The sequence below is a fragment of the Lutra lutra genome, chromosome 6, assembly GCF_902655055.1.
Source record: "Lutra lutra chromosome 6, mLutLut1.2, whole genome shotgun sequence".
NCBI lineage: Eukaryota > Metazoa > Chordata > Mammalia > Carnivora > Mustelidae > Lutra > Lutra lutra.
Window position 1 is genome coordinate 26078460 of NC_062283.1, and position 27227 is coordinate 26105686.

At 39.1% G+C, this 27227-nt stretch overlaps 1 long non-coding RNA gene across 1 annotated transcript; it reads left to right on the forward strand.

The window, feature by feature from the left end:
• Nucleotides 1–1456: 1456 nt before the first annotated feature.
• Nucleotides 1457–26601, forward strand: LOC125103198 (uncharacterized). Its single transcript, XR_007128310.1, has 3 exons — nucleotides 1457–1495; nucleotides 23226–23305; nucleotides 25455–26601. It is a non-coding gene; the product is annotated as an uncharacterized LOC125103198 (long non-coding RNA).
• The last annotated feature ends 626 nt before the right edge of the window (nucleotides 26602–27227 follow it).

Consider the following 27227-nt stretch of genomic DNA (forward strand, 5'->3'; position numbering starts at 1 on the left):
TGCCAGGTCTCTGTGGATAAGTCTGCTGCCAATCTAATATTTTTACCATTGTACGTTACAGACTTCTTTTCCCGGGCTGCTTTCAGGATCTTCTCTTTGTCACTAAGACTTGTAAATTTTACTATTAGGTGATGGGGTGTGGACTTATTCTTATTGATCTTGAGGGGGGTTCTCTGAACCTCCTGAATTTTGATGCTTGTTCCCTTTGCCATATTGGGGAAATTCTCTCCAATATACCTTCTGCTCCCCTCTCTGTTTCCTCTTCTTCTGGAATCCCAATTATTCTAATGTTGTTTCGTCTTATGGTGTCACTTATCTCTCGAATTCTCCCCTCGTGATCCAGTAGCTGTTTGTCCCTCTTTTGCTCAGCTTCTTTATTCTCTGTCATTTGGTCCTCTATATCGCTAATTCTTTCTTTTGCCTCATTTATCCTAGCCGTCAGAGCCTCCATTTTTGATTGCACCTCATTAATAGCTTTTTTTATTTCAACTTGGTTAGATTTTAGTTCTTTTATTTCTCCAGAAAGGGCTTTTATATCTCCCGAGAGGGTTGCTTTAATATCTTCCATGCCTTTTTCAAGCCCGGCTAGAACCTTGAGAATCGTCATTCTGAACTCTATATCTGACATATTACCAATGTCTGTATTGATTAGGTCCCTAGCCTTTGGTACTGCCTCTTGTTCTTTTTTTTGTGGTGAATTTTTCCACCTTGTCATTTTGTCCAGATAAGAGTATATGAAGGAGCAAGTAAAATACTAAAAGGGTGGCAAGAACCCCAGGAAAATATGCTTTAGCCAAATCAGAAGAGATCCCGAATTGTGAGAGGGGAGAAAGGGGATAAAAAGGGGTTCAGAAAGAAAAAAAAAAAAGAAACTATTAAAAAAAAGAAAGCCGATAAAGAAAAAATATAAAAGAGGAAAAAATATATATATATTAGATAAACTATTTAAAAAACTTTAAAAAAGAAAAGGGTAACAGTTAAAAAAATTTAGCAGAAGAAGAGAAAAAGAAAAAAAATTGAAAAAGAAAAAAAAATTAAATTAACTGCAGGTTAAAAAATCATGGGGAGAAAGCCATGAGTTCCGTGCTTTGCTTTCTTCTCCTCTGGAATTCCGCCGCTCTCCTTGGTATTGAAACTGCACTCCTTGGTAGGTGAACTTAGTCCTGGCTGGGTTTTCCATTGATCTTCTGGGGGAGGGGCCTGTTGTAGTGATTCTCAAGCGTCTTTGCCCCAGGCGGAGTTGCACCGCCCTTACCAGGGGCCGGGCTGAGTAATCCGCTTGGGTTTGCTTTCGGGAGCTTTTGTTCCCTGAGCGCTTTCCGTAGAGTTCTGGAGGACGGGAATGAAGATGGTGGCCTCCCGGTCTCCGGCCCGGAGGAGCCGAGAGCCCGGGGCCCCACTCCTCAGTGCGCCCTCGGAGAACAGCGCCCAATGACTCCCGCCACCCTGGCCTCCAGCCACGCTCCGAGCTGACCGAGCCTGGGACCGGTTCAAGGTAACCCCAAGCTGAGAGTCACTCCTCGGCTCTGTCTCTGTAGCCGGCTTCCCCGTTCTAATACCGGTAAGCTCTGCGACACTCAGACACCCCCGATCCTTCTGCGACCCTGCGGGACCTGAGGCCGCGCTGACCCCGCCTGGGCTTCACCCCAGTTAAGCCTCTGGAGCGATGTCCCTCAGCGGAACAGACTTTTAAAAGTCCCGATTTTGCTCCGTTGCTCCGCCGCTCGCCGGGAGCCGGCCCCTCCCCCCGCGGTCTATCTTCCTGTCGCTTTGGATTCACTTCTCCGCCAGTCCTGCCTTGCAGATAGTGGTTGATTTTCTGTTTCTAGAATTGCTGTTCTTCTTCTCTTCAATCTCCCGTTGGATTTGTAGGTTTTTGCAATCTTTAGATAAGCTATTTAGCTGATCTCCCGCTACCCGAAGTAGTCTCAGCCTGCTACTTCTCCGCCATCTTGACTCCTCCCCTGTCTTCTACTTTTTGTGCTCTATGTAGTAACCATCAGATACTTGACAATAAATGGATTAGTGCTAGCTAATGGGCCAATTCCTTTGTAGAGATATAGCCCTCTTTCTGATTCTCTGTAGGAAAAAATAAAGTGACCAAATTTGCATTCAGTCCTTAAAATCCTAGCTTTGCTACATTTAAAATTAATTTCTTTACTTCCTTTATCAGTTATTTATCAGTAGTATGATAAACTACCCCAAATTTAGTAGCTTAACATAATCACTATTTACTTACAATTCTGAAATATGGTCCTGGCTAAGCTGGACAGTACTTTTATTGGTCTCACCTGTGTTTATTCACAAGTAACAGTCATGTGGAGGATTGGTTGTGTTGAATGATCCAAGTTAGTCTCACCTCCATGGCTAATACCTCTGGTGAAACAGCTGGGCTTGGGGACTGGCTGGGACTTTGTCTCTCTCTGTGATCTCTCCAGCAAATTTGTCAGATTTCTTAACACAATATCTCAAAAATCCAAGAAAGTAAGGCCTCTGAAGGTCTAGGCTTCAGAACTCATGTACCATTTCTGCTGCATTTTATTGGTTGTAACAAGTTATAATGCCAGAGGACAGGAAATAGACTCCACCTCTTGATGGATGTAATAGCATGTACATTCAGGGGTAGGAGGAATTTGGGGCTACCATCTTTACAGATACTGTACCAATATCTGCAGTTACTGCAGATACTGTACTGCAGATTATCTCCTGACTTGAAATACTGCTGTTGTATGGTAAGTTCTTTTTTATAAGATAACACAGAATAAATACTCAAAAAGTAGTATTTGGCTGGTTATATAGGTGCTTCCTGGGAATGCCACAGAACAGGAAAAGGACATTAAAGACATTGGAAGTTAAACTTCACAGTTTTGTCAAGAGTTTTGTCCCAAGTTCCATGAATCCCATGATGTTATGGTCATCTCTGCCAGTCATGATTCCAGTGTCCTGGAATCAAGCCCTTATCAGGTTCTGAACTCAGCAGGGAGTCTGCCTATCCCTCTCCCTCTGTCCTTTCCTCCCCTATGCACGTGCATGCAAGTGCACATAAGTGCACACACTCTCTCTGCCATAAAAAAATAAAATAAAGAAACAAGTACCAATTACATGCTCTTTATAAGGGTCACATTTTATATACAAGGACACATTTGAACATAAAATGATGGAAAAAATACACAATGCCAATAAGGAAGCTGGTGTGGTTATATTAATACCAGACAATGTAGATGTCAAAACAAGAAGAATTACCAGAAATATAGAGGAACATTATTATTATAAACGGGTTTATTCACCAAGACAAAAAATCCTACTGCGCATCTAATAATAAATCCTCATCATACTTGAAGCAAAAATAATAGAAATAAATAGAGAAATGTTGGACATTTTAACTCCACTCTTTCAGTAATTTACAGAACAAGTTAGACAAAAATGTGAGTAGGGATATAGAGGACTTTAATAATACTATTAGTCACCCTCACTTAATTGTAGTGTTTTATATAAAATGTTACATCCAATTATACACATTTTTAAAATGCAAATGAAAGATTCACTTAAATATACCATATGCCATAAAACAAGTTGCAATAAATTTTAAAAGATTGACATCATAGACACTTAATTTAGAAAATAAGAACAACATGATAGCTAGAAAATCCCCAAATATTTAGAAGGTAACAAACACTATTCTAAATGATCTATACATCCATATAAAAACCACAAGAGAGTTAGAAAATATATTAAGTTGAATGATAATGAAAACATAAGATACCAACATTTGTATAAAGTAGATGAATCCTATTTACCAGTTCTTCATGCCCTGTAGAAGACACTGTGGTTTCTTCCCCAACATCTACTATTATTTTCTTAACAAATACTTGATATTCCTGTTATCTCACCCCATGCATCCAAGAATTTTGTATAAAACTGTTTCCCATGAGAGTCCTGGGGATGGGGCATAAAGTTTAGAATAAATTAATCAACACATTCCCATCTCTGATCAGGATAATAGTTTACACAAGCATATGACTCAATCTGGACCAACAAGTAACAATAAATTCAAAACACAGATGATAAGGAAACTTGTCATATCTTGCACCAATAGGTTTAGATGTAAGTCAATTCCAGAGTTGGTTAAATCTACAACTCAATAATATTGTCAAGGACCCAACTGTCTTTCAATTTCTGGTTCTATCATCTCCATTGTCTTCTTAACAAGTTGTGGTTTATTCTATGAAGGATAAATTCAATAGAAGATAATATTCAGTAGAAGGAAAAGAATAATTTCTTCCTTGTGTATTTCCCTTTAAGAATTGAAGAAATCTTTCCTAGAAACATCTCTGCAGATTTCTATTCTCTTTGTATTGGCCAGAATTCATCAAAGCCCATGCTTAAATCATGATTTGGACCAATGTTGGTTTTCCCCCATGGAGCTGGGGCCTAGCTACTTCCAAGCACAGGGAATGTGGGAAAACTAAACTGTATCTGTCTTTTAGTAAGGAAGAAAAGGAGGATCAAATTTTGGGTGGAAACCAACAATATTTGCTACTCTGTATGATACCATTAAATGTTGCACCAGGCTGAAACAGCTCAGAAATGTTACCTTTAAAGTATTTTATGTAATTGTATTGAATGATGTGTCATAGGGCTTTAAGAAGTTGATGTGTACATTAAGAAGGGATTTTTATGGATTAAAGACTTCAACGTGAGGCAGGAATCCATCAGAATCCTAGAGGAGAACATAGACAGTAACCTCTTCGACATTGGCCACAGCAACTTCTTTCAAGATATGTCATTAAAGACAAAGGAAACAAGAATGAAAATGAACTTCATCAAGATCAAAAGCTTCTGCATAGCAAGGGAAACAGTCAACAAAACAAAGAGGCAACCCGCAGAATGGGAGAAGATATTCGCAAATGACACTACAAACAAAGGGCTGATATCCAATATCCATAAAGAACTCCTCAAACTCAACACACATGAAACAGATAACCATGTCAAAAAAGTGGGCAGAAAACATGAACAGACACTTCTCCAAAGAAGACATACAAATGGCTAACAGACACATAAAAAAATGTTCATCATCACTAGCCACCAGGGAGATTCAAATCAAAACCACATTACACCAGATACCACCTTACACCAGTTAGAATGGCCAAAATCAAAATGTGCTGAAGAGGATGTGGAGAAAAAGAAACCCTCTTACACTGTTGGTGGGAATACAATTTGGTGAAGCCACTTCGGAAAACAGTGTGCAGATTCCTTAAGAAATTAAAAATAGAGCTACCCTATGACCCTGCAATTGCACTATTGGATATTTGCCCCCAAAATACAGATGTAGTGAAAAGAAGGGCCATCTGTACCCCAATGTTCATAGCAGTAATGGCCACAGTCACCAAACTGTGGAAAGAACCAAGATGCCCTTCAACGGACAAATGGATAAGGAAGATATGGTCCATATATGCTATGGAGTATTATGCCTCCATCAGAAAGGATGAATACCCAACTTTTGTATCAACATGGACGGGACTGGAAGAGATTATGCTGAAAGTGTGAAATAAGTGAAATAAGTCAAGCAGAGAGAGTCAATTATCATATGGTTTCGCTTATTTGTGGAGCATAAGGAATAACATGGAGGACATGGGAAGATGGAGAGGAGAAGGGAGTTGGGGAAATTGGAGGGGGAGACAAACCATGAGAGACTATGGACTCTGAGAAACAAACTGAGGGTTTTGGAGGGAAGGGGAATGGGAGGTTTGGGAGCCTGGTGGTGGGTATTGTGGAGGGTATGTATTGCATGGAGCACTGGGTGTGGTGCATAAACAATGAATTCTGGAATGCTGAAAAGAAATAAATTTTTTTAAATAAAGAAAGAAAGAAAAAGAAAAAACATCATATTCATGATCATTGATCTGTGTATTTGGACTAAAGAGGTTAATACAAATTCGGAAATACAAAAAAAAAGAAGAAGAAAAGAAGAAGGAGGAGGAGAAGGAGGAGAAGGAGAAGAAGAAGAAGAGGGAGAGGAAGAAGGAGAAGAAGAAGAAGAAAAGAAGAAGAAGAAGAAGAAGAAGAAGAAGAAGAAGAAGAAGAAGAAGAAGAAGAAGAAGAAGAAGGAAGAAGAAAGAAGAAGAAGAAGAAGAAGAAGAAGAAGAAGAAGAAGAAGAAGAAGAAGAAGAAGAAGAAGAAGAAGAAGAAGAAGAAGAAGAAGAAGGAAGAAGAAGAAGAAGAAGAAGAAGAAGAAGAAGAAGAAGAAGAAGAAGAAGAAGAAGAAGAAGAAAAAGAAAGAAGAAAGAAGAAGAAGGGGAAGAAGAAGAAGAAAGAAGAAAGAAGAAAGAAGAAGAAGAAGAGGAAGAAGAGGAAGAAGGAGAAGAAGAAGAAGAAGAGAGAAGAGAGAAGAAAGAAGAAGGGGTTTTTATTAGGTGGATTTTAGGGGTGGAGAAAGAAGGATCCAGGACAGGGAACAGTGTGTATAAAGGCACAGAGACTTAGAACAGAAAAGCATGTTCAGGGAATTTTAAGTACTATAATTTAACATGCTTGCAATAAAGAATGTAAGCCAAGAGTAGAGGTAGATAGATATGATTAGATAGCTCTGCAGGGTCTAGATCACTCTGCTAAGGAGTTTAGACTTAATCTTATGGGAATGACAGTGCCACGCTGGATGGGTATTTTATAAAACTCATACTGGTAGTCTTGTGGAAGAGGAGTGAGTCAGAAGGATGGGTGGTAAGTGAGGAAGCCCTCCCAACAAACCAGGAAGGATTGGGGGTTGAAGTATGCAGGTAAAGAGGAGAGGACATTTGAGACATATCTAGTAGGCAGAATCAACAGAACTTAATGGTCAATGAAGTTAAAATGGCCTACAGCTGCCTCACACAGGAAGCAGAGGTTTCACAGAAAGAAAAAAAAAGTAGTGGAATTTTATTTTTTTATAAAGATTTTATTTATTTATTTGACAGAGAGAGTGATCACAAGTAGGCAGAGAGACAGGCAGAGAGAGGGAGGGAAGCAGGCTCCCCGCTGAGCAGAGAGCCCAATATGGGGCTCGATCCCAGGACCCTGAGATCATGACCCGAGCTGAAGGCAGAGGCTTAACCCACTGAGCCGCCCAGGTGCCCCTGGAATTTTATTTTAACTACATTTTTTATTCCAACAAGATAAACTAAAAACATTTGTTTGAGCTTGTGCTCCAGTAAAAGATCTTGAGCTTGTGCTCAAGTAAAAGATCTTGATCTGTATATCCATCTTTTTCTGCAAATTTCTTAATGTATCTATTATTTGCTAACTTTAGGTCATTTGCAAATCTGCTTTGTTGAATGCTTTTTCTCTTGCCTGTGGATTATATTTTTCTATTTCTTTTAATCTCTACAAAATTTTGATTGTATATTGGACATTGTGAATGGCATGGTATAGAAATTCTAGATTGGATTATGTTCTTATAAACATTTAAAGTTCTATTCTGACAGGAAGTTAATACCCCATGTAAATCTTTCCTTTATGGAATTTTGCACCCCCTTAATTTTTAGCCACTGTGGCAGTTTCAAACTATGATCTTTGGTTTTTTAACTCAATAAGACTGTGGCCTTTGCTTGAGATCTACTCCCCATGTAGACTGTGAAGGAGTGTCCAGAGGGGGGAAAAATTGGATAAATGGGGATCTCATCTTGTCTTTTTAATTTTTTTTCTTTTCCAAGAGTTGAATCTTCTCCAGTTTCTGCCTATTTTGCTCCCTCTCTAGTGCCTCCAAATGGTTGTAGTTTATCTTTTGTTTGAAGTTTATAATTGATGCTGGCAGGAAAGTTAGTCTAGTATAAACTATTTTGTTATTTCTAGGAGCTGGAAATCTCCAAGGCCTTAAATACATTGTCTTATTTAATTTTTACCACATCTCTGTGAGGATCAGTGTCACACAGCTAGTTTGTGATGGAAAGGAGGCTAACTGGACAATTTGATTCTAAAACCTGTATGTAATCATTAGGTACATTCTCTCCATGTATGTGTGAAAACCCATGTGACTCTGAAGTAGTAAGCACTGAGGTGATGTCGGAGTCATTATACGTTTGGGATGGGGTGAACATTGGTAATGTGGGGACATAAACATCTGTCATTCTTGATAAGGCAGACGTGTTCTTCATGAGGGTATGTGTCTATAGAACTATAATGACAAGGTTCTTTCTTATGACCACAGATAGATTTACAGTGTGTGGCCATCAAATCAGGAGTTTGATTCAACAAGCAGAAGAGGGATGTTGGTGAGTACATTTGAAATATCTGGAATCTTCTAGAAAATAAACTAGAGGAGAATTTAAAGAGAATGTGTTGGTACTATATTGTTATGCAGTTATACAGGTGGGACACTGAGCTAGATAAAATATTGATGTAACAAAGCATAATTTTTAATGGGCTCGTGGGACCTCGGAGTATTGAACTTTTAAAGCTTTAGCTGACTGGAAAGAATGGGACTCCAACAACCACATATAATGTTTCCTTGAGAAATTGTGTTCAGGCAACTGCCAAACAACTGACTCAAAATAATTGTAAAATAATAGCAATAAATAACATTTTATTATGGCATATTCTGTGCTTAGACTGTGACTAATTTCTTATATGCATCATTTCACTTAATCCTCATAGCAATTTTATGTGATATGCACTATTATTTTACTATTTTATAGACAAAGAAACTAAAACACAAGGAGGTAAGTGACTTGATCAGGGTCATACAAATAGTAAGTGCTTCAACCATTATATTATACCACCTATAGTGTCAAGGAAATGGCACCCTGGGATAGATATAGATATAGGTACGTAGATAGATATAGATATATGATCTATATATAAATATATCTCATAGGGTCTTATATAAAGATATATACATTATCTCCTACATCTATCTATCCATCCACCCATCTATCTTATATAAATATGTTTATATTTAACTTCATAACTGAGCTATTCAGTAAGATTTTTCCCTCCTAAATATTGAGAGTTGAAATTGGAGTCACTAAATAGTCTCAGGTAGAACTTAAACTGGGAGAATATAAAATTTTGGGAATGGAGGATCAGCTATTCTTTTGCATTGAGAAACAGAAAGATGGAAGAGAGAGAGAGAGAGATGAAAAAGAGAAAGGGAGAGACAGAGAAATTAAGAGAAGCAGGGACAAGAGAACTATGGGCTGCCAGACAGAAAAATGGAAAAGGGCAGAAGGACTGCCCTGGTTTTAGATGCTTTCCATTTCTGTGTTCTTATCCTTCATGGGGCTCAACCATAATTCTTGTCCTTGGGTTTTACAAGATTTCTTTTGTATCCTTAAGATAACCCATTTTTCTTAATCCACTTTTTTTTTTTTTTTTCCAATAAATTGGGTTTTATTTCCTTTACATTTTTTTAATTTTTTTTTATTTTTTCAGCATAACAGTATTCATTATTTTTGCACCACACCCAGTGCTCCATGCAATCTGTGCCCTCTACAATACCCACCACCTGGTGCCCCAACCTCCCACCCCCCACCCCTTCAAAATTCCCAGATCGTTTTTCAGAGTCCATAGTCTCTCATGGTTCACCTCCCCTTCCAATTCCCCTCAACTCCCCTCTCCATCTCCCCTTGTCCTTCATGCTATTTGTTATGCTCCACAAATAAGTGAAACCATATGATAATTGACTCTCTCTGCTTGACTTATTTCACTCAGCATAATCTCTTCCAGTCCCGTCCATGTTGCTACAAAACTTGGGTATTCATCCTTTCTTTCTTTCTTTCTTTTTTTTTTTTTTTTTTTTTTTTTACAGCTTTATAAACATATATTTTTATCCCCAGGGGTACAGGCATGCGAATCGCCAGGTTTACACACCCCACAACCACAGCACATACCCTCCCCAATATCCACAACCCCACGCCCTCTCCCAACCCCCTCCCCCCATCAACCCTCAGTTTGTTTTGTGAGATTAAGAGTCACTTATGGTTTGTCTCCCTCCCAATCCCATCTTGTTTCATTTACTCTTCTCCTACCCCCTCGACCCCCCATGTTGCATCTCCTCTCCCTCATATCAGGGAGATCATATGATAGTTGTCTTTCTCCGATTGACTTATTTCGCTAAGCATGATACCCTCTAGTTCCATCCACGTCGTCGCAAATGGCAAGATTTCATTTCTTTTGATGGCTGCATAGTATTCCATTGTGTATATATACCACATCTTCTTTATCCATTCGTCTGTAGATGGACATCTAGGTTCTTTCCATAGTTTGGCTATTGTAGACATTGCTGCTATAAACATTCGGGTGCATGTGCCCCTTCGGATCACTATGTTTGTATCTTTAGGGTAAATACCCAGCAGTGCAATTGCAGGGTCATAGGGTAGTTCTATTTTCAACATTTTGAGGAACCTCCATGCTGTTTTCCAGAGTGGTTGCACCAGCTTGCATTCCCACCAACAGTGTAGGAGGGTTCCCCTTTCTCCGCATCCTCGCCAGCATCTGTCATTTCCTGACTTGTTAATTTTAGCCATTCTGACTGGTGTGAGGTGATATCTCATAGTGGTTTTGATTTGTATTTCCCTGATGCCGAGTGATATGGAGCACTTTTTCATGTGTCTGTTGACCATCTGGATGTCTTCTTTGCAGAAATGTCTGTTCATGTCCTCTGCCCATTTCTTGATTGGATTATTTGTTCTTTGGGTGTTGAGTTTGCTAAGTTCTTTATAGATTTTGGACACTAGCCCTTTATCTGATATGTCATTTGCAAATATCTTCTCCCATTCTGTCAGTTGTCTTTTGGTTTTGTTCACTGTTTCCTTTGCTGTGCAAAAGCTTTTGATCTTGATGAAATCCCAAAAGTTCATTTTTGCCCTTGCTTCCCTTGCCTTTGGTGATGTTCCTAGGAAGATGTTGCTGCGGCTGACGTCGAAGAGGTTGCTGCCTGTGTTCTCCTCGAGGATTTTGATGGATTCCTTTCTCACATTGAGGTCCTTCATCCATTTTGAGTCTATTTTCGTGTGTGGTGTAAGGAAATGATCCAATTTCATTTTTCTGCATGTGGCTGTCCAATTTTCCCAACACCATTTATTGAAGAGGCTGTCTTTGTTCCATTGGACATTCTTTCCTGCTTTGTCGAAGATGAGTTGACCATAGAGTTGAGGGTCCATTTCTGGGCTCTCTATTCTGTTCCATTGATCTATGTGTCTGTTTTTGTGCCAGTACCATGCTGTCTTGATGATGACAGCTTTGTAATAGAGCTTGAAGTCCGGAATTGTGATGCCACCAACTTTGGCTTTCTTTTTCAATGTTGCTTTGGCTATTCGAGGTCTTTTCTGGTTCCATATAAATTTTAGGATTATTTGTTCCATTTCTTTGAAAAAAATGGATGTTACTTTGATAGGAATTGCATTAAATGTGTAGATTGCTTTAGGTAGCATAGACATTTTCACAATATTTATTCTTCCAATCCAGGAGCATGGAACATTTTTCCATTTCTTTGTGTCTTCCTCAATTTCTTTCATGAGTACTTTATAGTTTTCTGAGTATAGATTCTTAGTCTCTTTGGTTAGGTTTATTCCTAGGTATCTTATAGTTTTGGGTGCAATTGTAAATGGGATGGACTCCTTAATTTCTCTTTCTTCTGTCTTGTTGTTGGTGTAGAGAAATGCAACTGATTTCTGTGCATTGATTTTATATCCTGACACTTTACTGAATTCCTGTACAAGTTCTAGCAGTTTTGGAGTGGAGTCTTTTGGGTTTTCCACATAGAGTATCATATCATCTGCGAAGAGTGATAGTTTGACTTCTTCTTTGCCGATTTGGATGCCTTTAATTTCCTTTTGTTGTCTGATTGCTGAGGCTAGGACTTCTAGTACTATGTTGAATAGCAGTGGTGATAACGGACATCCCTGCCGTGTTCCTGACCTTAGCGGAAAAGCTTTCAGTTTTTCTCCATTGAGGATGATATTTGCGGTGGGTTTTTCATAGATGGCTTTGATAATATTGAGGTATGTGCCGTCTATCCCTACACTTTGAAGAGTTTTGATCAGGAAGGGATGCTGTACTTTGTCAAATGCTTTTTCAGCATCTATGGAGAGTATCATATGGTTCTTGTTCTTTCTTTTATTAATGTGTTGTATCACATTGATTGATTTGCGGATGTTGAACCAGCCTTGCAGCCCTGGAATAAATCCCACTTGGTCGTGGTGAATAATCCTTTTAATGTACTGTTGAATCCTATTGGCTAGTATTTTGGCGAGAATTTTTGCATCTGTGTTCATCAAGGATATTGGTCTGTAGTTCTCTTTTTTGTTGGGATCCTTGTCTGGTTTTGGGATCAAGGTGATGCTGGCCTCATAAAATGAGTTTGGAAGTTTTCCTTCTATTTCTATTTTGTGGAACAGTTTCAGGAGAATAGGAATTAGTTCTTCTTTAAATGTTTGGTAGAATTCCCCCGGGAAGCCGTCTGGCCCTGGGCTTTTGTTTGTTTGGAGATTTTTGATGACTGTTTCAATCTCCTTACTGCTTATGGGTCTGTTCAGGCTTTCTATTTCTTCCTGGTTCAGTTGTGGTAGTTTATATGTCTCTAGGAATGCATCCATTTCTTCCAGATTGTCAAATTTGTTGGCGTAGAGTTGCTCATAGTATGTTCTTATTATTGTCTGTATTTCTTTGGTGTTCGTTGTGATCTCTCCTCTTTCATTCATGATTTTATTTATTTGGGTCCTTTCTCTTTTCTTTTTGATAAGTCTGGCCAGGGGTTTATCAATCTTATTAATTCTTTCAAAGAACCAGCTCCTCGTTTCGTTGATTTGTTCTATTGTTTTTTTGGTTTCTATTTCATTGATTTCTGCTCTGATCTTTATGATTTCTCTTCTCCTGCTGGGTTTAGGGTTTCTTTCTTGTTCTTTCTCCAACTCCTTTAGGTGTAGGGTTAGGTTGTGTACCTGAGATCTTTCTTGTTTCTTGAGAAAGGCTTGTACCGCTATATATTTTCCTCTCAGGACTGCCTTTGTTGTGTCCCACAGATTTTGAACCGTTGTGTTTTCATTATCATTTGTTTCCATAAATTTTTTCAATTCTTCTTTAATTTCCTGGTTGACCCATTCATTCTTTAGAAGGATGCTGTTTAGTCTCCATGTATTTGGGTTCTTTCCAAATTTCCTCTTGTGATTGAGTTCTAGCTTTAGAGCATTGTGGTCTGAAAATATGCAGGGAATGATCCCAATCTTTTGATACCGGTTGAGACTTGATTTAGGACCAAGAATGTGATCTATTCTGGAGAATGTTCCATGTGCACTAGAGAAGAATGTGTATTCTGTTGCTTTGGGATGAAATGTTCTGAATATATCTGTGATGTCCATCTGGTCCAGTGTGTCATTTAAGGCCTTGATTTCCTTGTTGATCTTTTGCTTGGATGATCTGTCCATTTCAGTGAGGGGAGTGTTAAAATCCCCTACTATGATTGTATTCTTGTCGATGTGTTTCTTTGATTTTGTTATTAATTGGTTTATATAGTTGGCTGCTCCCACGTTAGGGGCATAGATATTTAAAATTGTTAGATCTTCTTGTTGGACAGTTCCTTTGAGTATGATATAGTGTCCTTCCTCATCTCTTATTATAGTCTTTGGCTTAAAATCTAATTGATCTGCTATAAGGATTGCCACTCCTGCTTTCTTCTGATGTCCATTAGCATGGTAAATTCTTTTCCACCCCCTCACTTTAAACCTGGAGGTGTCTTCGGGTTTAAGATGAGTTTCTTGTAGGCAACATATAGATGGTTTTTGTTTTTTTATCCATTCTGATACCCTGTGTCTTTTGATTGGGGCATTTAGCCCATTAACATTCAGGGTAAGTATTGAGAGATATGAATTTAGTGCCATTGTATTGCCTGTAAGGTGACTGTTATTGTATATTGTCTCTGTTTCTTTCTGATCTACTACTTTGAGGGTCTCTCTTTGCTTAGAGGACCCCTTTCAATATTTCCTGTAGAGCTGGTTTGGTATTTGCAAATTCTTTCAGTTTTTGTTTGTCCTGGAAGCTTTTAATCTCTCCGTCTATTTTCAATGATAGCCTAGCTGGATATAGTATTCTTGGCTGCATGTTTTTCTCATTTAGTACTCTGAATATATCATGCCAGCTCTTTCTGGCCTGCCAGGTCTCTGTAGATAAGTCTGCTGCCAATCTAATATTTTTACCATTGTACGTTACAGACTTCTTTTCCCGGGCTGCTTTCAGGATCTTTTCTTTGTCACTAAGACTTGTCAATTTTACTATTAGGTGACGGGGTGTGGACCTATTCGTATTGATTTTGAGGGGGGTTCTCTGAACCTCCTGAATTTTGATGCTTGTTCCCTTTGCCATATTGGGGAAATTCTCTCTAATAATTCTCTCCAATATACCTTCTGCTCCCCTCTCTGTTTCCTCTTCTTCTGGAATCCCAATTATTCTAATGTTGTTTCGTCTTATGGTGTCACTTATCTCTCGAATTCTCCCCTCGTGGTCCAGTAGCTGTTTGTCCCTCTTTTGCTCAGCTTCTTTATTCTCTGTCATTTGGTCTTCTATATCGCTAATTCTTTCTTCTGCCTCATTTATCCTAGCAGTGAGAGCCTCCATTTTTGATTGCACCTCATTAATAGCTTTTTTGATTTCAACTTGGTTAGATTTTAGTTCTTTTATTTCTCCAGAAAGGGCTTTTATCTCTCCCGAGAGGGTTGCTTTAATATCTTCCATGCCTTTTTCAAGCCCGGCTAGAACCTTGAGAATCGTCATTCTGAACTCTATATCTGACATATTACCAATGTCTGTATTGATTAGGTCCCTAGCCTTTGGTACTGCCTCTTGTTCTTTTTTTTGTTGTGAATTTTTCCGCCTTGTCATTTTGTCCAGATAAGAGTTTATGAAGGAGCAAGTAAAATACTAAAAGGGTGGCAACAACCCCAGGAAAATATGCTTTAGCGAAATCAGAAGAGATCCCGAATTGTGAGGGGGGAGAAAAGGGAAAAAAAAGGGTTCAGAAAGAAAGAAAAAAAAAAAAAAAAAAAAAGAAACTATTAAAAGAAAGAAAGCCGATAAAGAAAAAATATAAAATAGGAAAAAAATATATATATTAGATAAATTATTTAAAAAACGTTAAAAAAAGAAAACGGTAAAAGTTAAAAAAAATTCAGCAGAAGAAGAGAAAAAGAAAAAAAAAATTGAAAAAGAAAAAAAAATTAAATTAACTGCAAGGCTAAAAAATCATGGGGAGAAAGCCATGAGTTCCGTGCTTTGCTTTCTTCTCCTCTGGAATTCCGCCGCTCTCCTTGGTAGGTGAACTTGGTCCTGGCTGGGTTTCCCGTTGATCTTCTGGGGGAGGGGCCCGTTGTAGTGATTCTCAAGCGTCTTTGCCCCAGGCGGAGTTGCACCGCCCTTACCCGGGGCCGCGCTGAGTCATCCGCTCGGGTTCGCTTTCGGGAGCTTTTGTTCCATGAGCGCTTTCCGTAGAGTCCGGAGGACGGGAATAAAGATGGCGGCCTCCCGGTCTCCGGCCCGGAGGAGCCGAGAGCCCGGGGCCCCACTCCTCAGTGCGCCCTCAGAGAACAGCGCCCTAAGACTCCCGCCACCCTGGCCTCCGGCCACGCTCCGAGCTGACCGAGCCTGAGACCGGTTCAAGGCAACCCCGAGCTGAGAGTCACTCCTCGGCTCTGTCTCTGCAGCCGGCTTCCCCGTTCTAATACCGGTAAGCTCTGCGACACTCAGACACCCCCGATCCTTCTGCGACCCTGCGGGACCTGAGGCCGCGCTGACCCTGCCTGGGCTTCCAGTTAAGCCTCTGGAGCGATGTCCCTCAGCGGAACAGACTTTTAAAAGTCCTGATTTTGCTCCGTTGCTCCGCCGCTCGCCGGGAGCCGGCCCCTCCCCCCACGGTCTATCTTCCCGTCGCTTTGGATTCACTTCTCCGCCAGTCCTACCTTGCAGAAAGTGGTTGATTTTCTGTTTCTGGAATTGCTGTTCTTCTTCTCTTCAATTTCCCGTTGGATTTGTAGGTGTTTACAATCTTTAGATAAGCTATTTAGCTGCTCTCCCGCTACCCGAAGTAGTCTCAGCCTGCTACTTCTCCGCCATCTTGACTCCTCCTCTCTTAATCCACTTTTAATGCATTTTTGTTACTTGCAAGACTAAAGAAGAGTGGTACTTTAGGAGGTAATGATTTCAACTTAAAACAGACTGAGTTTGCAGTACCAAAATAGAGCTGTTCAGTAATCATCTCAGGACTGGACCCAAGAACAGACGAGAGTTCAGCAATATGCAGAGCCAGCCCCACAAAGAAAAGGATCTTTCTATCCTGACATTGAAGTTGATTTGTTACACAGCAGTAGACTTTTGTTTTCCTGTTTGAAGATTTTTGTAATTCCTTGCCAGTTCTTGCTCTGAGCAGCTTTTCTCTTTATAAAGCTCGATGAATAGAACAATAGAAGGTACAAGAGATTGGGCTTATCATGTATGGATGTTAGAAAATTCCCTGAAAGTGTATTTTTTTTTCTTCCTAATTCCCCTTACAAAATCCCAGCATACATTATTTTCCTCTGATTTTTTCGTTAATTTGTTTGTTTGGTCTTTCTGAAAAGTGGAGAGGGAAAAGCAGTCGTAATTCAAAGTTTCTTTTCAGTATTTGATATGTAAACCTCAGTGTACTTGCACTCTGGACTGTTGGAATACATTTTTTTTTTTTTTGAGAATTAACTTTGGTAAATTAAACCTCAGCTAAAGAATAAAGCTCATTTGAATTTTTTGTTTTGGAGCTTCTCAATGAATTTCCTTCCCCGCCCCCCTCCGTGAATTTCTAAGACTTGCTTGATTTCCAGGTGTTTTCTCTTTGGGCTAATGGGTCTAAAATATAACTTAAAAAACAAATTGGGAAGCCACTTTTGACAACAGATTTAGTTGAGATCAGAGATGTAAGATGTATCCAGACATTTCAGACCCAACAAGAATGCTGAAGGAAAAGCTGAGGAAAATTAGAAGACCAAATTATGGAAGTAACTGATTTGGAAAAGACTCCCATGGAACATCAACAACCTAGTGGTCCCACTAGGGATTAAGAAATGTAAGTGATTTGGGCCATTTTACTTGCTTTGAAAACCACAAAAAATTAGTTTTTCCATTTTACTTAGGGTTTGGAACTTCTATGTGCAAAATGAATTCAAACAGATGTGTTTGATTTCAAATGTTCTCCCCAAAAACCATGTCTGTATCTCCACAGAATAAAGTGACATGGGGCAAAGTGGAAAATGGGGGTCCCTATGTAATTATGCATTTATCTTATTTCCCTCCAGATAGAGAAACAGTCAGACCCAAGTCAAGGTGGCTGCAAACGACCTCTGAAAACATATGTTGAGTTTCATAAAACTATAAGGCAAAATTGAACTTGGAAATCCAAAGATTTCATTGAGCTCCAGGGAAGAAGATGAAAGAGGTGGGGGAAGGGATAGAATATTTGAAGGAGAAGACCTTCTTGGAAATCTCTGAATTTCATCTGTTTACATTGGTATTTTGTAGTTATCTATTGGGGTCCTTTTAATGAGAGTTAGGCATGTCATTTGTCTCAGTCTAAGGTGCTGGTTATAACTAATACACACACACATATATGGTACTATCACCACCATCAACATCACTATTATCACCACCATCACCATCACCATTACCTTCACCAACACACCACCACCCTCAATGTTTGAAGTCACACTCCAGCTCCCAAGCTAAAAGCAAGGACAAAACATTAGTATGCAGAAGTCAGCATACCCTGGATTCATATTTAGCAAGTCTGAGGAGGATTAAAGTCCTAAATTAACAGCCATCTTTTATAAAATTCCTCCAAATCAACCCTTCTCCTATGTCATAGATCATGCATCAACATCAGATCTTATTTGGCATTTTACTCCACAATTCAGCCAAACCCTTATTTATGTAATTTAACTTATTTCAGGTCTACATCTCATTGATGTTCCTTTCATTTTTACTTAACTATATTCTTTGTATTTACTTTGATACATCATTGCATAGTTAGATGAATGGGAATAGCTCTGTGTTTTTTAATTGCTAACACTAAGATAACTACTTACTCTTTTGAGTATCTTAAGGAGCAATCTAACCTCAATACATGTGCCAGCAAATGCATGGATTCTTTGTGCTAAAATTTTTGGGGATCATGACTAATGTCCAGTGCAGAGCACATTTAATGACTTTTGGTGTTAGTTGGGCTTGTTTCACCGTTTGAAAATCAGCATTTGAAAATCTATTTTCAGAGAAAGTACCAATCTCAAATGAGAAGTGTGCTTTCTTTTTCATCTTGGTTCCTGTAGTAATAGAGATAATATTTAAGTAAAGACTTTATTGTTTTCTTGATATGTGTATTCTGCCAGGCAATTTAAGATTTATAACCTCATTTAAATTATTCAAGAAAGTTATAAGGGGGTGCCTGGGTGGCTCAGTCACTTAAGCATCTGCCTTCGGCTCAGGTCATGATTTCAGGGTCCTGCTCAAACTCTGCACCCTGCATTGGGATCCCTGGTTAGTGGGGAGCCTGCTTCTCTCTTTCCCTCCATTGCTCCCCTTGCTTGTGCTCTCTCTCTGTGTCAAATAAATAAATAAAGTCTTTTAAAAAAACAAAAAAGTTATGAAGTAGGTAAGTGCTTCGCATAGTGCCTTTCATATAGAAAGTGCTAAAAAAATATGAACTGATGTTAAGTGGTATAATGCTGTGGCCCAGAGAAGTTAAATCAAGTGCTCCTGGCCCCATAGCTAATGAGCATTAAGGCCAGAATTCAGGTCTAGTCTTATATGATTCAGAAGCCCAATTTTCCATTTCACCAGGAATTTCCCCTATGATAGTAGATCACACACCTATACTGTGGGTTATCAAGGGACTAGTATGGATCCACTCTAATTTTATTCCCAGCCTCCTTTGGACCCGGGGCGGGGGTTAGAGAACATTCATAGCTTTGTAACAGAACTAAATCAGCACCAAGGGACTGCATTTGTAATCTTGGATCAGTCCAGCCATTATCTATCTGGAGACAACCCTGAAGAAAATAAGTAACTGGTAGCTTCTTTCTCAGCAACTCCCTCCACCATAACCTCCACATATTCATGCATGAACACAGACACATACACATGCACATACATTTACGCAGCCAGATCCCCGTTCACACATCTCCAGGTCCTGCCTTTCTCTTCTTCTAGCCTTCAAGGCCTTTTGTCATTGACTCTTACTAATACTAGGATTGGTAAGTAGGAAGTTCCTATTTCCTGCAGGTAGACTTTGGACCAACTCAGAAGGCTTTGCTTCAGCAGAAGCCAATAGAGCTTACATGAAGAGCAATCTTTTCTCTGGAGTTTCAGAGAAGGTATCACTTCTTTATGAGATAGTCCTTGACTCAGAGGATCTTGGTATAATTTATAGATTCTTGATTATCTAGTAATTAGCTTCTAGATTTTCTTCCAAAAAAAATTTATTTTGAGGATGCCTGGCTGGCTTAGTCAATAAAGCATGAGAATCTTGATCTTAAAGTTGTGTAGACTGTAAAGATTACTTAGAAGTAAAATCCTCAAAAGAGAAAACTTTATTTTTAAATAATTATAGCCTCACAGAAAGTTGCAAAAATCATACAGAGTCCTAATACTCTTCTATCTTCTCCCAATAGAAACACCTTGGATGACTACAGTATGATAACAAAGCCAGGAAACTGACATTATATGGTTAACTATACTAGAGATCTTAAGCAGATGTCACCAGATTTTACCTGTACTCTTTTATGTATGTTCATCTGTGTGTGTGTGTGTGTATAATTCTATGCATTTTTATCTCATGTATGGATTCATGTAACCACTACCGTAAGCACATTCTGAGCTGTTTTTTCCCCACAAAACAACCCTCTCACCCTACCTCTTTATAGTCATATTACCTGCGTCCCTGGTTCCTAGAAATAAATAAATGAATACATATATATATATATATATGTATATATATATAACATCTCCATACTTTGGTCACCTCCTTAAAGTTACATAAATGGGATCATGCAGTATGTAATGTAATCGTCTAAGATTGGCTTTTTAAATTCAGCCTGTGTGATTCATTCAAGCTGTAGTATGTATCATTTGTTCATTCCTTTTTATTACCGAATAGTGTCCCAGTGTACAGATGTACTTTAGTCTAGCCATTCATGGTTCCAAGGACATTTGGGTTGTTTCGAGGTTTCATTATCACAAGTAAGGTTACTGTGAACATTTGTGTGCAAGTTTGTGTGTGAACATGTTTTTATTACTCTGGGATAGATGCTGATGAGGGCCCCTTAGAGTAAGCATATGTTTTATTTTATAAGAAAGTGCAAAGCTATTTTCCAGAGAGGCTTCACCATTCTGTATTTCCCAGAAATGGCTGAGAGATTCACTATCTCCACCTCCTTGCCAGCATTTGGTATTTTCATTATTTTTTTTAAATTTTAGCTATTTTAATTAATGTATAGTATTATCTCAAATATCTCATTGTGGCTTTATTTTGCATTTCCCTAATGACTAATAATGTTGAACAAATTTTCATGTACTTGTCATCTATATACATCTATATATCCTCTCTGGTGAAATGTCTGTTCAAGTTTTTATTTTTTAATTGAATTATTTGTTTATTTACTGCTCTTTTTTTTTTTTTTTCCAAAAATTTTGTTGGGACACTTGGATGGTTCAGCTGGTTGTGTGTCTGATTCTTGATTTCATTCAGGTCATTATCTCAGGATCATGAGATCAAGCCCCATGTTGGGCTTCAGACTGAGAGTATAGCATGCTTAAAATTCTGTCTCTCCCTGTGCCCATCTCCTCCAGCTCTCTCTTTCTCTTAAAAAAAAAAAAGAAAGAAAAGAAATTTTGTTTTACTGTGAAATGATTTCCACAAAAGTCTAGTTAACATCTGTTGCACATTTATTCTTCTTGTGATGAGGACTTTAAATCTACTCTCAGCAACTTTCAAATGTGTAGTACAGTATTATTAATTATAGTTACATTCTGTACATTATATCCTGTGACTTATTTATTTTATAACTGGAAGTTTGTAACTTTTTTTAAAGATGTAAACAGTGGTATATTTTAGAATTACATCTTTATCACTATCATTATTCCCTGTTTTGAAGACTGAATATGCAACGCACATCCTTGCAGGAATTCTCAGATCATTTAACGTGTTTAGTTAGTCCTATTCCTACTTCGTTTTTTTTTTTTCTTTATTTGTCATTTTTTAAACTTATCTGACTATGGCTACCTTTTAAAAATGTTTTAACTTACTTTTTAAATTTCTTTTCAGTGTTCCAGAATTCATTGTTTATGCACCACACCCAGTGCTCCATGCAATACGTGTCCTCCACAATACCCACCACCAGGCTCACCCAACCTCCCACACTCCCTCCCCTCCAAAACCCTCAGTTAGTTCCTCAGAGTCCACAGTCTCTCATGGTTTGACCCCCCCTCCAATTTCCCCCAACTCCCTTCTCCTCTCCATCTCCCCATGTCCTCTGTGTTATTCCTTATGCTCCACAAATAAGCTAAACCATAGATAATTGACTCTCTCTGCTTGACTTATTTCACTCAGCATAATCTCTTCCAGTCCCATCCATGTTGATACAAAATTTGAGTATTCATCCTTTCTGATGGAGGGATAATATTCTATAGTCTGTAACTTTTGATCCCCTTCATCCATTTCACACACCTCCACCTGTCACCTCTGATAATCACCAATCTAGTCTTGGTATCTATGAGCTCATTTTCGTCTTTAAAAAAAAATTCTACATATAAGAGAGATCATACAGTATTTGCCTTTCTCTGTTTCACTTATTTCATTTATCTCACTTCAGAAATTTGATTAAGCCAGTATTCATGATAATATTCCTTCCTCCTACTCACCCTTAATTAGGATTTAATTGTTCCTATCTCCTTGCTTTTGATCTGGTAGGCTCTTCTCTATCAAATGCTTTCCCCTCTATCCTAAGTTTATCCTGAGTTATCCATTCTGAATGATTAGCACAAATCCTTTCTCCTCCAAGAAACCTTCCTTAGTGGATCAAACCCCTCATGGTTTCTCTTTTCTTGACCTTTGATTACCTTTTTATAGTCATTACTGTACAACATAATGAAGGAAAGTGCAGGTAATCTCTGCTTAGGGTGCTATCTGTTTTCACCTACCTGGTGCTGTATTTGGACCCTAAGGATCCACTATTTGTAAGAGTGCATGAATCTTTTATGTCCCACTAAGGGGAAAAAATGTTAACTTTAAAATATGGTATACTACCAAATATAACACATGCTGATTTTAGAGATGCTAAAATGTGAGGGCAATATGAATCTTGGAATGGGAAATGTAACACTTTATATGGACTGTATTTGTATTGATGGGTTCATGTTTAAGGTATGTGTTCAAGGTCACCCCTGTGGTAGAGTCAGGTTTTGCATGGCTACCATGTTCTGGGACCAATTAGAAACCTCTTTCTGCTAGTTAGTCTTGAAGGTTTCATACATGCTGGTTGTGTCCTTGGATACTTAGAGGATTCTTGACCTCAAAACGCTAATCACAGTATTAACATATGATCCAACAATTCTACTTCTAAGAATTGAAAGCAGGGACTCTAACAGATATTTGTACATATTCGTAGCAGCATTACTTACAGTAGGAAAAAGAAAGAACCCAATGTCCACTGGTGATGAATGGAAAACGAAATGTATTTCCATACATTGGGACATTATTTGTCCTTTAAAAGAAAGAAAACTCTGATACATGCTACAACGTGGATGAACCTTGAGGACATTTTGCTAAATGAAATAAGCCTGTCACAAAAAGACAAGTATTATATGACTCCACTTATATAAGGTACCTAGCCAAACTCAGGGAGACAGAAAATAGAATGAGGAAGAAAGAATGTAGAATTTTTGCTTGATAGGTTTCAGTTTGGGAATATGAGTAAGTTCTGGAGATAGATAATTGTGAATTACTTAATGCCACAGAAATGTACACTTAAAATAACTAAAAGGGTAAATTTTGTTTTGTATATGTATCACAATAATTTTTATTAAAAAGTTCCTTGAGTGCTAAGATCATGGCCATTTTTTGAGGGGTTTCCCCAAAGTAAGCCATAGCAAACCTTCAATGAGTGGATATTGGCAGATTATTCAGGAATAAATCCTCACCCTCAGCAAGCTTATAATCTTACTGTAGTGTTTTCTGGTACATACAGATATGTGTGGAACCTGCACATCCAAGATGAGATAGTAGCAAGTGTGTGATAGTGGAAAAGAGGATCTGTGCGAAGACTAAGTAATTAATTCTAAGTAAGGGAAAGTCACTTTCCAAGGGGGAACAATTTAGGAGGGTTTCATGGAATAAATGTCTTAAACTGAGTCTTAAAGAATATGTTAGTAATTAGAGTAGAATGTGTCCAGCTTCAAGGTGGATGGACAAGCAGAAGAAAAGGCTTGGAGGCCCGTAAGTTCAGAGGGGAGGTCAGGGACAAGAAGGCCACTGTGAGCAAGTGGTTAGAGATGGCACAGGATTGGAAGGGGCTAGTTGAGAAAGAATATAGAAAGCAAGGATGGACGTTTATTTGTTTATTTATAAATTGTGGTAAAATACACATAATAAGAGGGGTGCCTGGGTGGCTCAGTGGGTTAAGCCTCTGCCTTTGGCTTAGGTCATGATCTCAGGGTCCTGGGATTGAGCCCCGCATCGGGGCTCTCTGCTCAGCAGGGAGCCTGCTTCCCCTGCTCTCTCTGCCTGCCTCTCTGCCTACTTGTGATCTCTCTCTCTGTCAAATAAATAAATGAAATCTTTTAAAAACACACATAACAAGATTTATCATTTTAACTAATTTTAGTTTACAGCTTAATGCATTAAGTACATTCATATTGTTGTGAAACCATTACTACCAACCATGTCCAGGACTTTTAAAATCTTCCCATACTGAAACTCTGTACCTATTAAAAAATATCCCCCCATTTCCCCTTACCTTATCAAGGGAGGTTTAGTTTTGAGCTAACAATTAAGCATGAGTCCTCTTTCTGGGTATTGGGAGACTAGGAGTAGGTGTTTATTCCCCCTTGAGCTGGTTCAAATAAAGGGGCTTCATGGGGAGGAGGAGCAAAGAACTGTGGGCATTCTCAATACAGTCTCAGAATGGAGCCATAATGGGGGCAGGGGATCCCATATCTGGATTTATATTGGCCCTGGAAGCCTGAGCAAGCATTTACAGATTCCGCCTCTAGTGCTCTCAGAATGATTTAGCTCCCCTTAGTTTGTCTGGTCAACTAACAATTACTCTTTTCAGGTTTTGGAATGGTTCCTGGTCAGAGGCTGTGGGTGGCTGAGGCATAAAACACGTCCCAGAGCAGCCAGGCAGGAAGGAGTCGTAGCTCTGGAGGCAGACAGAGCAAGCATGTTGGGTAGGATGCAAAAAGAATCCATATGATATTTAGAGAAGATTCTTTGGTCCAGCTGGGTTTTATTTTATTTATTTATTTTTTTTAAGATTTTATTTATTTATTTGTCAGAGAGAGAGAGAGGGAGAGAGAGCAAGCACAGGCAGACAGAATGGCAGGCAGAGGCAGAGGGAGAAGCAGGCTCCCCGAGGAGCAAGGAGCCCGATGTGGGACTCGATCCCAGGACGCCGGGATCATGACCTGAGCCGAAGGCAGCTGCTTAACCAACTGAGCCACCCAGGTGTCCCACCAGCTGGGTTTTAAAAGGACCTAGAGGCCAGGGAAATTTTCATGGTTGTCCTAGTAACCCATGTATGATATAGAGGCCCTATGTTAATGAGAAGGTGACAAAGAGAGCTGATCCCAGAGATGTGGCAGGAGTTGGAGAATAGAGAGGTACAGCCATGAAGGATGAAGAGGGGACCAAAGAAGGAGGGTGGAACAAAGACGAGGCCAACATTTGAACTTTGAGTATCTTACATATCACTTGTGCCTGTGTTCCTAAAGAGCTCTGGCCATAGACTTACTTCATTTCATCCTTATTTATAACTGTCTTCAATAAGGCAACACCATACAAGGGACCTCTGGTGGAGAATGGATCTAATTTGAACTCTGGTGCTCTTAATAGTAGCATGACTTTAAGAAGTCATCAAATTCTCTGAATCCTAATTTACCCATTTGTGAAATGGGACTAATAATAGGACCTGCCTCATAAAGTCGTTCTAGAGATCAATAATAAGGAGAGTTTGGCACTTGGGTAAGGTACTCAGGATGGAGCAGAGGTATCATTAGTTTATTAAATCAGTGTTTTCCAAACCTCTCAATCCTTCTTTGTCCTAGGCAGAGTTCTAATATGGCCCTGGTAAATTCTACCCGCTTCATGCACACACCCTCACAGTTTCTTCCTGTGCATGTAAATGGAACTGTGGATATGGTGGGATTTCATTCCTGTCATTGAATCATTAATCAATTGATTTTGAATTCATTAAAAGGCAAAATTATTCAGGGTGGGTCTGGGCCATTAAGAGCACCCTGTAAGGGAGGACTGGGCCTTTCCTGAAGTCAGAGATTGAAAGCCAGAATCTTCTGCTGGCCTAGAAGAAGCAAAGTCCATGTTGTGAAGGCAACATGGTAGGGAACAGTGGGAAGCTTCTAGAAGCTGAGTATCAGACCTACAGTTACAAGGAATGCAATTCTACTTGTAAGCACTGAGCTTGGAAGAGGAGCTAAGCTCAGAATGAGGTTCTAACCCTGGCTGACACCTGAATGCAGTTTGGTGAGACCCTGGGCAGAAAACCCAGCCAGCCCGTGTCCAGATCCCGACCCTTGGAAACTGTGAGATTATAAGTCTGTACTGTTTTAAGCTGATCAATTTGTGGCAGTGTGTTACACAGCAAGAAATAACTAACACACTCCAAGTCATCTTCTGCCTCCACCATTCTGCTGAGCCTGCACCTGTCAAGGTGTTCAGTGTTCTCCAATTTGTCCTCCAATTACAGGTCACTTCTCTTTCCTTATCTGAATCCATCTTTGGGTGACAGTTTTGCTTTCTAAAATTCTTTCCCCTTTCAACTTCTGTGTCCCACACTTCTTTCATTTTCTTTCTGCAATAATACTTTTTGTTTCTTTATCTTTCCCTGGCTCCTTCTCCTCCTTTCCTCAATCTCAGAATGTTGGAGTCCTGGGGCTTAGTCTTGGGTAGTCTTCACTAACTTTCTCTTCTGATATGATCCCATTCAGTCCCATGGCTTTCAAAATCTCCTGTATGTCAATGACTTGGAGAACAATATCTAGAAACTTGATCTCCTCTGTGGACCCCAAACACATATCTACACTTGATATTTCTTCTGGGTTGTAACATGTCCAAGAGAAAATTATTTCTTTTTTAAAAAAATGCTTAAAATTATTAACATTTATTGTAGTAATGCAACATGAATTATTAATATAACCATATGAATTTTTCATTAAAATGTTCAACAATTTCCTACTGAAGCATCCCAAAGTTATAAAAATCTGCTCTTTTAAAGTAACCTATAGTGAATTAATCCAAGTAATTGTGGCACTTCAGAAAGGATATTTACTCCACTGCATGTTTTAAGTAGCTAAGGGATAGCTTGATCAATATAGCAAGTTACTGGAAATAATTTTATTAATTTTATTTTTTATAAACATATAATATATTTTCATCCTCAGGCGTACAGGTCTGTGAATCACCAGGTTTACACACTTCACAGCACTCACCATAGCACATACCCTCCCCAGTGTCCATAATCCCACCCCCCTCCCAACCACCCTCCCCCCATCAACCCTCAGTTTGTTTTGTGAGATTAAGAGTCACTTATGGTTTGCCTCCCTCCCAATTCCATCTTGTTTCATTTACTCTTCTCCTACCCCCTTAACCCCCCATGTTGCATCTCCTCTCCCTCATATCAGGGAGATCATATGATAGTTGTCTTTCTCCGATTGACTTATTTCGCTAAGCATGATACCCTCTAGTTCCATCCACGTCGTCGCAAATGGCAAGATTTCATTTCTTTGATGGCTGCATAGTATTCCATTGTGTATATATACCACATCTTCTTTATCCATTCGTCTGTTGATGGACATCTAGGTTCTTTCCATAGTTTGGCTATTGTAGACATTGCTGCTATAAACATTTGGGTGCACGTGCCCCTTCGGATCACTACGTTTGTATCTTTAGGGTAAATACCCAGCAATTGCAGGGTCATAGGGTAGTTCTATTTTCAACATTTTGAGGAACCTCC